Below are 10,556 nucleotides of genomic sequence, written 5' to 3'. Positions count from 1 at the left end.
TATATAGTATTGGTTATTTAGCGTTATGGTGTAGTGGCTGCCTAGGAGCTGCTTCTTGCTGCTACTGCCTAGGGAGCCCAACCTATTGAGGGTATTGTACTACATGTTGGCTAGAAAGATCAAAATTCAAAATTTAAATTACTTTTGGGAGGCTGAGGCAGGAGGATGGCAAGTTCAAGCTCAGCTTGGGCAACTTAGCGATTTAGCAAGATCCTGTCTCAAGATAAAAAATAAGGGCTGGGTAAATAGCTCTGTGAGAAGGCCCTGGGTTCAGTCCTCAATATTGGAAACAGCACAATTATGTGTCTGTCTATATCTGTCTATCTACTGTTTCCACTGAATATATATTAATTTTGCAATGTTGTCAGGTTGAGAAATCCTAAGGTGAACTATTGCTCGTAGGGGACTGAGTTTAATTTGAAAATATTTTAAAGCTTTGACTTTAAATTTTCTTCAGGGCTGGGCACTGTGGCATGTGCATATAGCCTCTCAGGAGGCCGAGGCAGGAGAATCACTTGAGCCCAGGAGTTTGGAGCCAGCCTGGACAAATTTATACAAACAAATGAAAAAAAAAAAAAAACAAAAAAAACACTACACAATTCTCCAATGTTCATGTTAGGAAAACTTTTTTGGCCAACTAAGTGGAGACTCCAAACTGAATAGTCAGTTTGTTATTACTGTTATTTGAAGATTTGCCTTTTTCACTTGCCAAGAACCATGAAATATTCCATCCAAGCTCCTAACTAAAGATTTCAGTTTTTTAAAAAAATATTTTTAGTTTTAGTTTTGAGGTAGTCTCTCTATTTAGTTCATGCTGGCTGTGAACCCAACTTGTAGCCCAGGTTGGCCTTCTGTCTCACTGTTCAGTGCTGGGAGTGCAGGCATGTGCTACCATGCCCAATGATTTCAGTTCTCTCTAGTGTGCTAAACCTCCTAATCTCTGTTCAGTCAGGTGAGTGACTGCTTACTAATTTGGCTGAACAAAGGTAATTGTGTGTTATAACTGCAGTTCTGTTTTCTGGCCTCCAGATATATACCATTTCCTCCTTTACAATATGTTATTTTTTTTCAGTACTGAAGATTGAAACTAGGGACCACTGAGCTACATTCTCAGCCCTTTTTTAAACTTTATTTTGAGACAGGGTCTCAGTTGCCAAGGCTGGCCTCAAATTTGTGATCCTTCTGTCTCAGCCTCTGAAGTCGCTGAGATTATTGGCATGTACAACCTTGCCTGATAATCCCTCCTCTCTTGACAAACCTTTTTCTTTGACCTACTGGCTTTCAGGATTTACTTTGTTTTACTCTACTTAACAGTGGTTGAGCATATTGGTTTATGTAACCAAACTTTAGTTTTTAGTATATACTAAATGTAAACAAGGCAGTGGGAGAAAATGAGGAAACTAAAGTTATTTTTGAATTGTTGAACATTTAAGTAAATGAAGTTTTAAAAGAATCATAGATATTAGCTAGGTGTGGTGGAAAATGCCTGTAATCCCAGAATTTGGATGGCTAAGGCAGGAGGATTGCCATGGAGGCCAGCCTGAAGGTCTTTAAAACAACTGAAAAACAAAACAAAACCAGAATCAGGAACTGTATTTATTATTTATTGTTTCATTCAACAAGATAGCAACTGGTATGGTCCCAGGTTCCTAACTTTTCTTCAAGGAAGTTGAGAATGTCACAAAAGGAGCTAGGCATGGTGGCGCATGCCTGTAATCCCAGCACTCGGGAGGCTGAGGCAGGAGGATCACTGTGAGTTCGAGACCAACCTGGGCTACATACACAGTGAGTTCCAGGTCAGTCTGAACTACATAGTGAGACCCTGTCTCAAAATACAAACAAACAAACAAAAAAGAATGTCACAAAAGCCACAGAAAAGGCCAAAATACAATGAAATAAATATTAGATATACACTTGGGGAGTTGTAGAAGTTAACTTTGAGGTTTGAGGCAGTTCATGAAGGCTTTTTGTCTGGACTGAATTTTGAAAGTGAGCAGGATTTAGTTGGTGAGGTTAGGGGATAAGACATTATAGGCACAAGAAATTCAGAAGTGACTTTTTTTTTTAAAGTACCGAGTATTGATCCTAGGTCCTTTGTACTGAACTTTATCCCCTGCCCTTTTTGTGTTTTTGAGACAAGCGTTTCACTAAGCTGCCTAGGCTGGGTTTGAACATGTGACGCTCCTGCCTCAGACTCTGTCAGTGCTGGGATTACTGGAGTGTGTCACTCTTCCCAGTTAGAAAGTTGACATTTAATGTGTTGAGGGAGAATATAGAAATGAGTTTAATGGGTAAATGAGGACCAAATACTGAAGGGCTTTTCCCCCATACTGTAAAAGATTTTCAACTTTATCTTGGAGGCCATGGTGATTTTATTTATTTATTTTAAGTAGAAGAATGTTCAAGATCACTGGCAGGAGGCAGTGTGAAGAGTGAATTATAGTGGAGAAAGCAGAGAAGCATATTAGAGAGCTGTCTGTGAAGTCAAGATATGCTAAAATTCCCAAAATGCAGTGGGAGGAGAGGATGGAGTAAGATATGTTTGGGTGATCAAGCTGGAGTCCACTTGGATGTGGGGGATGAGGAAGAGGTGGAGTTGAGAAACCAAGAGGAACTCCCAAGAGAGGAACTGCATGAGGAGTATCAGATGTATGGGAGAGTAGATCAGTCTTGGATATATGGCTTTGGGTCACAGATTAGTGCTATTCAGTGGGTAGAAGGCAGCTTTGGTCTGGAGTTTGGAGGATTCTAGGCTGAAGGTAGAGATTAGGACAGAGTTTATGGAATACAACAGAAGAGAAATCCTGGGATGCTTTTCCTTACAAGGAAGATGATCCAATAACAGTGACCGAGGAGGAGCAGCCTAATGACAGAAGCTGTGGAAGATGGGGAGGGGGCAGCTGTTACATACTGCAGAGAATGGAGAAGAGAGCTCATAGGAGATTTGGGGAAGGTTAGCCAGAGAGGCCCAGATTGTTAATCATTAATACTAATAGTTCATTTGATTGTGTAACTTCTGCAGGAAAATTCAGCAGAATCAGAGACCATGAATAGCTGGATTGCTCTAGTATTTGGATTTCGTTGTATACACATGGTAGGAATGCATTGGCAAGAGGGTGGTGCAAGTGATGGAATGTGAAGTTTAGATTGGCCAGAGGTGGGAAGGAAGCCAGGAGGAGCATGAAAGACTGAGAGAAATAATTGGTTCAGGTAGGGACTAAGTGTAGGTAAAAGAGAGAGCTGAAAGTATGGAAATAGTCTGGTCACAGGAGAATTCAGATGGTCCCTGCCATGGGATAATTTAGTTTTTGATTTTTTTAAACTGTATTACAGCGGGAAAGTAGTATATGTTCAGAAGAAAGTGAAGTTTGATCTTTTTTCCCCAGACTGGTGATACATACAGTACAGTAAGACTAGTCAGCCTAGTAAACACGACTAACAATCACAGTACACTGTGTTGCTAAGCTGTGAGGTGCAGTAGGTTAGATGTATTGAATAAATTTTCAACTTGTAATACTTTCGGTCTACAGTAAGCTACAGTGATATAGCCCCATTGTAAGCTGAGGAGCATCTGTATGGGAATTTAAGATTTTAGGGTGCTGATGGAATATCGGGTTTGGCCACGTGTGTGGGTGCCTAAGTGGAGGTTTTCAGGAATGGTGAGGCTAGTGTATTGGATGCGTCATTCACGTAGGTATGGATCCTAGATGACCGCAATGCACAGGGTAGGGAGAAACTGTGATCTCTGTGTCTGAGGTTTTAGGCTGCTGTGGTAGTGGTCCAAAGCTATGAGAGATGGAGGTGGGAGTGTCATACCCTCAGAGGTGTGCAGCCTGGAAGGATGGCTGGTCTCTGATGCAGTCCACCAAAGGGCAAGAGTTTAGTTGTCCCCTGTCCTGAGAGAGGGAGGGGAACATCTAATGATGAGCAGCTGAGGATACAAGCGGTCTTACTGGCTGGTGTCGTAGTCTGAAGTTTGAGACAAAGGATGACTGTTGGAGAGGAAGGCAGATTGAAACGAGGTTGGAGTTGACTTTAAAGGTGACAGTGCTTTCTGAAGCAGGTGACTAGTGTTGAAGTAGTTTGGATTTCACGTTGTGATGAAACATTTTTTAGTCAATATTTGTTCATCAAATCATTATAGTTTCTGTGAGACAGCTGTCACAGTAACTTTTAAATTTTAAACTCTTATCTACTGGTAGGATGCTTGGGAGGTTGAGTATTTTTAGGTCAGCAGTGGAGCTCGATGATGTAAAAACTTCCTGCAGTATAATTGCGTTTCCGTGGATGGGGAAGGTGGGCATACCTGCATTTACCTCTGATTTTCTACTCACCTCTGATTTACCTAGTTTGGTGCCGAGAGTCTTACTGAATACTCTCTCCTCCCCTCACTCCTTCCCTTTCATCTCTCCCTTCCCATCTCTTCCCCTTGCTTCTCTTTCCTTGCTCTTTTCCCCTTCCCTTCCTTTCTCTGTCCCCCCTCCCTCTCTCCCTCCTCTTCTCTTTTCTCTTTTTGAGACAGGGTCTTGCCACGTTACCCTTGCTGGCCTTGAACTCTCGTGCTTTCGAGATCCTCCTGTCTCAGCTTCCTGAGTATATGGGACTACAGGCATCTACCACCATGCCTGGCTTGTGTTTCTAAGCGGGACTCATCATCACATACTAGGTCTCATTCCTTTTATCTGCTAAAGAATTTGACTCTACTATCTCTTTCCCACAATATTACATTTTCCTTTGTTGCTGGGTAGGACCCATCAGCAAACAAATATGCTGTCCTTTATCTTAAAATAATAACTTTCTTGACTTCATTTCTCCTTTAGTCCACGGCAGAATTTCTGTTTTCCCCTTTATGGCAAACAGTATTCGTGTGTCTGATTACTTGTGTCCTGTTCATTCTTTAACTTATTCTAATCAGGCTTTGCCCTTCACCATTCTAAAACAACTTTTTCAGTGTTACTAATGACTTTCATTTTGCCAAGCTCGCAAGTCAGCTAGTTATTGTCTCTTAGTTGGCCTATCAACATTTTTTTCACAGTATTTACTCTGCTCTGAACTCACTTTCCTCACCTGTAGTCAGAGATAACACAATTCCTGATTTTCCTCCTACCTCACTGCTTCTTTTTTCGATTCCTTTTCTCTGGCCTTTTACCACTGGAGCACTATAGGCCTAAATCCTAAGTCCTTATGTTCCTTGGTCATATTTATTATTTAGTCTTTAAATATTAGGTTTAAATACTAGTAATACCATATTAGTTCCCAAATTTATATTTTCAGCCTGGATGTCTTCCCTGGAATCACAGTCTTTTCATGACTTGGCCCAAAAATGTGGGTGTCATCCTTGGCTCTCTCTTTCTCTCACAGTCTGCATATAAACTCTTAGGAAAGTCTGTGGGCTGCACCTTCAGAATACATCTAGAATTGTGCTTCTGACTACTGCCGCCCTCACCCAGTCTGGGTCCTTCTTGTCCATGTAGTGACGATGAGCCTTTTAGGGCCTGCTGCGGCACGTGGGCCGTAGGTTTGCCACCACTAGTCTATGTCCTGAGTGTCACAGTAGCCTCTGTATCAGTTATATATTGCTACCTGGCCTCAAAATTTAGTGGCTTAAAGCAGCAATTTTTTATTAATTTGTGATTCCATGTTTGTCAGTTGGTTTAGGCGTGGGACACAAAAATGCTGTTCCTTTGCTCATCTTGCCTGTGCTCACCCATGCAGTGATGGAGGCGAGTTGGTTTAGAGGCCCTGGCCAGGGCGGCTTGTTTCTGCTCCATGTGTTCCTGTGTGCTGTCACCCCATTTATGTGTGGTCTGAGGGCAGCAAGAGAGCAAGAGGTGAGGCGAGATTTGTTTTGAGGCCCAAACTCAGAACTTTACAACTTCACTTTCCCTGTGGTCTGTCAGAGCAGATCGCAAGGTCAGTCCAGGTTTGAGGAGATGGAACATTATTAGTCTACCCTTTTTTTTTATTTTTAAATGAGAAGTAGCAAAGTCAGTTTGTAAAGGGGTGTGAAGACAAGGTTTGGGAGGCATCTGAAACTTTTTTGCAGTCTACCAAAAATTTTCTTCTCTACCTTTTCTTTCTTACATCCCTTCCTTCCTTCTTCTCTCTCTTCCTTCTTTTTTTCCTTTTTTCTTTCCAATAGTGGTAGTAATTTAATTCAGGGCGGGCATGTTAGGTAAACACTACCACTGAGAAACATCCCCAGTCAGCAGTAGCTTCCTAACTGATGTCTTCTGTCCTTGCCCCCTTCAGTATTGTTAGCACAGCAGCCTCAGTGATTTTTAAATTTATGATGCTTTACCATTGAGCTACATCCTCAGTCCTTCATATTGTTTATTTTGAGACAAGGTCTTGCTAAATGGCCCAGACTCTGGTGCCTCCCTCAGTCTTCCTTGTAGCTGGAATTACAGGTATGTACCACTGTATCCTGCCATGCTGATATTTTAAAAATACATTACAAAATGAAATCTCTTTTCTCTTTTGGCTGAAGCCTTGCAATTTCTGAATTTTCAGTTGTGCCAAAGTTGTCATATTACAGTTACTTTTTGAAATGAGAATTCAAATAAGGTTCCCAAATTATATCTAGCTATTCTGTGTTTCAAGTTGATTATTTTGTTTTAGTCCCCTTACCACTTCTTTTCCCTGTGTCATTGGTTTGTTGGAAAAACAGTCATTTGACCTGTTAAGGTTGCAAGTTCTTGGCCTGACCTGTAAATTGGTCATTAAATATAGAGAGCTGGGTAGACCTGTGTTGGATTCTGTAGTCAAGAATATTCTTATGGGGTTCTGTGTGTGTCCATTCCATCAACTCCTGAGAATACCATGTCTGGGTTTTTTTTTTGGTACCGGTATCCAGACCTTGAGCTTGTGAGGCAGGTGGCAGAACCACTGAGCTAAATCCCCAGCCCATGTCTGGGTTTCTTTTAGTGCTGCTAAGATAAGCCAGTGGGATCAGGTGGGGTCATGTTGCTCCTTCGATATAAAATTTTTCATTATCCTTTAACCTAATAGTTTTAGTGACACTTGGTGATTCATTATACATTAAAAAGATGACTACGTACCTTTATAAAGATTTTTAAAAGAATTTATTTTTCTTCACATTTCTTTTTGCAGTACAACTACTTTTTCCTTTATGCTTCCTATCCTACACTTACATACATCACAATGCTTTCAGAGTGTATTGAATATCTGACATAAAACTTTGAAGGCAAATCCAAAGTGGAATGCACAGTGGGAAATTGGGGAAGTAAGGATTGTCTACCTACGTACTGAAATGTAGCTGTATCTTCTCTCCTTCCCTGTCTTTTTCCATTTTTAATTTTTAAGCTGTCTGGGAAGATCGGGCTTAGAGGGCCAGTGACGTTTCATAGGACTGGGATGGGGTGGATATGGATGGCAGCATTGGGATTGGGCGTTTAGGCTGGTGTGAATCTGGGGTGCAGCTAAGCATACACATTTTAACATTTTGGTGTGTAGTCATAATTGGCCCTAAATAGAATTGAGAAGTAGATGAAGCTTGTACCCTCTCCACCTCGCATCTTCTTGTGATGTAGCCTTTCCTTTAAGATATGGACAAAATTAAATTGTACTCAAAGTATTTACAAGACTCATGCATTGCCGCCTTATTTCACAGATGAAAGACTCCTTTAAAATCAAATATCACCAGGTATGGTGGTGCACACCTGTAATCCCAGCACTCAGGAGGCTGAGGAAGGAGGATCGCTGTGAGTTCAAGACCAGCCTGGGCTACATAGTGAGTTCCAGGTCAGTCTCAACTACACAGTGAGACCCTGTCTCAAAAAACAACAAAACAAAAAACAACATAAATATCTTCTGCTTCTCAGTCTATGATTGCTTTTTTTTCTTATTATCTGAACCAAGATCCTTGGAATCATTCATTCTCTATTCTGCTTACATTTCTACCCATAGTCCTTCAGAACTCTTGTCAAAATATATTTGCATACTTATTCACCTTAAAACTGAAGGCTTGTACTCTTTGACCAAATGAACACCTCATGTATAAAATAGGCACTGTAGTGAAGGTGTTTTTGTTCGTTTCTTTGAGACAGAGTCTTTTTATGTAGTTCAGATGGGCCTTGAACTCATTATGTAGCCCACGTTGGTATCAAACTTGCAGCAGTCCTCCTGCCTCAGCCTCCTGAGTGCTGGGGTTACAGGAAGAAGCAAAAAAAGTTCCACTCCAGCTTGGGCAACTTATTGACTTAGTGCGACAATGTTTCAAGTTAAAAAGTGAAAAATGGGGCTGGTGATGTTGGGTCCACTTCAGTACTGAGAAGTAAAAAAAAAATCTGAAAAGCTGATGTGCCATGTCTTTGCCACAGGCTCTGACACCTGCCTATCACTCGGGTACATCCAGAGGAGTGCCTCACAACCCTTCGTGCCTGGTCCTGCTTCATTCTTAGGCTTGTCTTCCTGATCTTGCTGAGCACGCATCTGCTTTAGAGTTGTTGCCCTTGCTGTTCTTTCTTCTGCCTGAACAAGTGCTCAGTGCTTCCTGCAGGTGCCTGTCTAAATGTCAACATGAGAAAGGCCTTTCTTGTTTTGAGATGACAAAACATAAGACTTCCTTGAAATTTACCCATTGAGGACTAAAACTTTTATGTTCTAGATATTCTGTTGTGTGCGCACTGGAAAATTAAAATATAAAATAAAATATTTGTACTGCTACTTAAGCAACTACAACTACATACCGTCTAGGCTACAGCTAAAGTATTTGATTAAAATGAGGCTAGAGGAAGTTGAACACACTGGAGGAACACAATATTTTTCAGGAACTAATGGATTAATCTCCTTGCAAACAATTTGGAATAAGTAATTCCATTAGCTTACTTGCTTGGAACTCTGTAGGAGCATTATAGCTTCTAATAACTCAAAGTTGTGACTTTCTCATTAAGCAGTTCTTTTTTTTTTGGTTTTTTGAGACAGGGTCTCAGTATGTAGTTGTTAAGACTGATCTGAATTCACTATGTAGCCCAGGCTGATCTCGAACTCACAGCAATCCTTTTGCCTCAGCCTCCCTAGTGCTGGGATTACAGGTGTGCGCCACGACGCCTGGCCACTCATTAAGCAGTTCTTAATAAGTGGTGTAATTGGATCTAGAGAGACTTTTTAAAAAATCCTGGTACTGTGATGGAAGTGACTCTTTCGACAATGATTAAAAAACTATGGTTTCAAGTGAGTAAATATGATAACTAATTTTTTATGCAGACAAAAATATGTTTTAAAAGAAATTAGTAATTTCCTTTTAATTAAACTAATATATGCCTATTGAAGAGAAAAAAATAAATATTGCAAATGTAAGGGAGAATGTAATAGGATGTAATCACCTATTGTACAGCCTTGCTATACAAAAATACTTTTGTGTACTGAACACTTTAAAAATTTCTGTGTGTGTGCATGTATACACGTGTCACACACATCTTGGTCCTGTTTAGGACTGTATATGATAGTCTCCTTCAGTTTTTTACTCTGTATCACAAGCATTTCTTTACATGAACACTTTTCATAAGAATTATTTAAAATTACAGATTACTATATTATCTACATATTCCTTAATTTACCTTCTAGATCAGTCTGCTTTTGCACAAAGTGTGCTGGCTTTGTAGCCTTTTGTACTCTTGCTTCACTTTGGAAATGGGAGGTATGTAGGAGCTGAAGAATGTATGCTGCACCTTGGGATACAGCTGAGAACAGCTGGACTCTGGTGGGATGCTCAGTGTGTGGTCTTCAGAATGCCCACTCACTTAGTGTGGTTCGTTTTTTCCTGTGAGGAGCTGCTATTTCCTTGCACAGATATTCCTCCAGGATGGTGGGTGGGACCTGGGGAAACTCTTGCGGCCCGCCAACCATAGTAGCTTTGCCTTATTTTGGTGGGTTTATTCCTGAGCTGGTCTGACTTTTGAGGGCTGAAATACAAGTTAGGCAGTAAGCCAGGTTGGCTGCAGTTTCATAAATACTGTTTGATTTTGTGCCAAAAGGCAGAAGTGAGTCTTTGAGAGTGAAATGAAGCAGTGAACTTGGCTTCATTGTGAGTGACTGGAACTCCACAGCCATTGGGTGCACACATCCAGTCAGTCACATACTTTCAGCAGAGTATTGAAAAGCCTGAAGCCTACATGTGTGAAAATGGTTTGAATGGGTTTAAACATTTTTTGAAATTAAAAAACTCTCTGGAGGAGCTACATTTTACTTCACAAGTTTCTTTGTTTAGAAAGAATTCTTAGGGGGCCAGGGATTTAGCTCAGTGGTGCAAGAACAATGTCCTGAGTTTGATTCCCAGTACCAAAAATAAAAAAGAATTCTTAGGGCTAGGGATGTAGATCAGTGGTAGAGTGCATGCTTAGTGTCCCTGAGGTCCTAGTATTAAACAAAAAAACAAGCAAACAAAGCCAGTAAAACCTTAAATTTATCTGAAAAACGTCCCACCTGCTGTACTTTGTTGTTTGTTGTTATTATCATTTCAGACCAGAAAAGGGGACTTCACGTTCTTGAAAAGGCTGCATGGTATCCTTGTGTTAATATGAAATGATATACTA

Source organism: Fukomys damarensis, unplaced genomic scaffold (genome assembly GCF_012274545.1).
Source record: "Fukomys damarensis isolate Sample0158 unplaced genomic scaffold, DMR_v1.0_HiC HiC_scaffold_31, whole genome shotgun sequence".
Classification (NCBI taxonomy): Eukaryota; Metazoa; Chordata; class Mammalia; order Rodentia; family Bathyergidae; genus Fukomys; species Fukomys damarensis.
The sequence above is the reverse complement of the archived record's forward strand: the minus strand, read 5'-3'. Positions refer to the sequence as shown.